This window comes from Propithecus coquereli, unplaced genomic scaffold, assembly GCF_000956105.1.
Source record: "Propithecus coquereli isolate 6110/MARCELLA unplaced genomic scaffold, Pcoq_1.0 Scaffold142, whole genome shotgun sequence".
Taxonomy (NCBI): domain Eukaryota; kingdom Metazoa; phylum Chordata; class Mammalia; order Primates; family Indriidae; genus Propithecus; species Propithecus coquereli.
This window is the reverse complement of record NW_012138525.1, coordinates 2,294,589-2,298,101: the sequence shown is the minus strand read 5'-3', so window position 1 is coordinate 2,298,101 and position 3,513 is coordinate 2,294,589.

Here is a 3,513-nt window from a genome sequence, read left to right as displayed (position 1 = left end):
GGGGTCTCGCTCTTGCTCAGGCTGGTCTCAAACTCCTGAGCTCAAATGATCCTCCTGCCTCAGCCTCCCAAAATGCTGGGATTACAGGCGTGAGCCACTATGTCCAGCCACAAACCTTTATGTTTTATAATGTTACTTATTTGTTACTGACAACCTACTTATTGGATCCATTTTAAGAAGGCAAACACCGGTATTTTAACTTATCTTAATAAGTTATACAAAAACACACCATGCTGAAAATGTGCCATCGTTCTTAGCCAGAGCAAGTCCCTGTGTGCCATCTTGGGGAGGTGGTCTGGCACAATAATTGAAAGTGGAGGATCTGTGGTCAGCTGCCTAGGTTCAAACCCTGGCTTGGTCAGTTACTAGCTGGGAAAATTACTTAACTTCTCCAGTTCTCAGTTTCTTCACTTCTAAATTGGGGTAAAAAGAGTACCTGCTTCAGAGGGTTGTTGTAAGGATTTAATGAACTAATGCACACAAAGCACTTGCACTGGATGCAGACTGAGAGGGCACTGGCTATCCGTGTAGTGTCAGTTATTACTGTTCATGTTGCAGCATGTATGCTCCTTGCTGGTTCTGAAGAACACAGTATCTTTGGTTACTTGACATATGTAAAAAATCTGAGGTCATTTTTGTGTGTTCCTAGACTGATGAATAATCCTGCGTGTTTTTGTCTGTCTGGATAGTTTTAATGATCTGGAATGCTCTTAATGACCTGATTTGGGAGTATCTTCAAGACAACTCTAAAGCAGAATGCTGTTCAAGTCATCTTTTATGGTGGCCCTTTGTATGTGTTAGCCTGTTTCCATGGGTCCGTCAGAGATAGTATCACGAAGGCGACTGGCTTACTGGCCTTCATTTTTTGGTATCACCATAGACTTCTGGTGCTGTGTTACCCTTGTTCCACAAGCCCAGGGTGTTTCGCTTGCAGGGATTTTCATTAGATAGGAAAGTCAGCTGCAGCTTATTAAATATAATCAAGTGGCATCAGAAGCAGGATCGACCATTATCCTTTCCCGTGGTTTTATCTCCGATAACATGTAAATTTTGCCCAATTATTGGGCTGTTGCCATTCTTGCCACTGCCTGTCTTTGTCACATTGGCAATTACAGTGTGACTGAGAACTCTGAGTAAACCTGCCAAAACCCTCTCAAAGTAAATCCGATCTCTCTTGGGCCTCAGACACCTCACAGATAGCACATCTTTATCCAGAGAAACGTTTGGCTTTTTGTCGTGATGGACTTCTTGCGAGTCTTTCATTTAACTTCTTCAACAGCTTCATGGTGATCTTTGCTGATAAGCTCTTCATTCCCTCAGATGTTCTTTCTCCTTCTATAAAGAGAATTTTGTCCCGGATAGGGTTCCACCCACTCGCACAGGTCACAGAGCTTCAGACAAGAGAAGCTGTACCCAGACTTCTGCTGGTCACATTTCTCCTGGATCCTTCTCCCACAACCAAAAGTCTTCCGTTCTTCCACTCGGCTCCTGGAGCTGGGTTCGCAGGCCCAGAGGCCAAGCCGTCAGAGATTAGCTTTTTGATGTTTCTTCCAGTTCCCTTGCTCAAACCTCTGCAAACAGGTCACTGCTCTGCCGCAGAAGCTCCACCTGCTCCGACACAGACTTAATTTTCTGTAAATGCTGCTGACAGGTTGTGCCCATCAGCTTGCAGAGACGTCTCCAAGCCGGGGTTCCGGGCCCGGCGGCGGCAAGCTGGGGACCTTTGCCGGGGTCCTGTGGACAGAAACGGCGTCTTCCTGTCAATCCACCTCCCACCCCCAGGGTCCTCGCCCGCATCTTGGCCGATCTCTCCCCCGGCAGCGGGCACCGCCCCGCCTGGCTAGCCCTCCGCCCTCGAGCCGCAGCGCCGCCCAACACCTGGCGCCCGGCCTTGAGAGCCCACTCCTCCGGTCGCAGCCGGGCTGACCTGAAGGTTTGGCAAAACCCGACATCGCAGTACCTTGGCCAATCGAAGCTGGCCAACGGACGAGAGGCGGGGACGTTATCCAATCGCGTCCCTCCGACCACACGTAGCTCGCCCAATCCCAAGGCAAAGAAGCCAAATGCGCTCCCGGAAGAAACTGGGAAGGCGGGGAAAAGAGAAGGGGTGTGGTCTAAAGGCCCGGGCTTCCATGCTGCGCGGTAGCGGTTCTGGGCATGCGTGGGCTAGGCTTGTGGCGTGAGGAAGGCGGTACCTATGCTTGGCGTCCGGTTGTTCTGTTTCTTTTCTTTCTTTTTTTTTTTTTAAAGACAGAGTCTCACTCCCTCGCCCCAGCTCACTGCAACTTCACTCCTGGGCTCAAGCGATCCTCCTTCCAAGTAGCTGGGACCACAGGTGTGAGCCACCGCGCCCGGCCAGCCATTCTTTGCACGAATCCTTTAAAACCACTCATCCACAAAGAAAAAGTAAGTATTCGGGGTGATGGATATTCTAATTATCCTGATTTGTTCATTACACGTATAATTGTATTTTGATACAAATATGGTATAAAAATACCACGTGTATCCCCAAAATATGTACCGCTATGATATATCAATAAAAAACACAAAAGGAAAACCCACGTGTCCACACTATGAGAGTTTAGTTAAAACTAACCATACTGGGCCAGGCCCGGTGGCTCACGCCTGCAATCCTAGCACTCTGGGAGGCTGAGGCAGGAGGATCGCTTGAACTCAGGAGTTTGAGGTTGCTGTGAGCTATGATGACGCTATTGCACTCTACCCAGGCGACAGAGCGAGAGTCTGTCTCAAAAGAAAAAACAAAAAAACTAACCATACTGCACTGATTCACTTATACAAATACTGCAGATGATACCTTCTGTTTATGTTTATCTGTATTCTAAAAAAATGTCAGATTAAACTTTGCTAATATGTATTATACAGATTGATCCTCCACTGAGTGAGAGCACATTAAAATATGTATGTATAATACATATTAGTAAAATTTAATATCACTCTGATTTTTTTTAGAATACAAATAAACATGAATAGAAGGATCATTTCCTGCTTCATCCCAGTGGACCAGCTTGCACCCTCTCCAGGGTACCAGCGCCTCACTTCAGAGACTCTGCCCTGCAACGCTTGCCTTTATTGTCTGTAGAGAGGCATGAGCTGGGCCAATGTGTAGGTAGAGTCTGGAGACAGACTGCCCGGGTTTGAGTCCTATCCATGCCATGTACATGCTGAGTGATCTCAAGCAGGACACCTAACTTCTCTGTGCAATTTCCTCATCTTTAAAATAAGGTATTAACAGTGGCTATCTCATAGGATTTTTGTGAGGATTGAATGAGTTAGTTAATGGTGCTTATAACAATGCCTAACTCATAATATAAGCTCAAAAAATGATGATGGTGATGATGTTGAGTGAGTGGGGGTGTAGTCTCAGAGCAAGTAGGAGCTCACTAGTGTTATCTGTCCTTATTTCTTTGTCCACTACAGGCTTTGGAGTCAGAAGGATCTGGTTTCCCCCTGGTTCTCCAAGTATTTGCCTTTTACCTTATAAAATTTACTTAC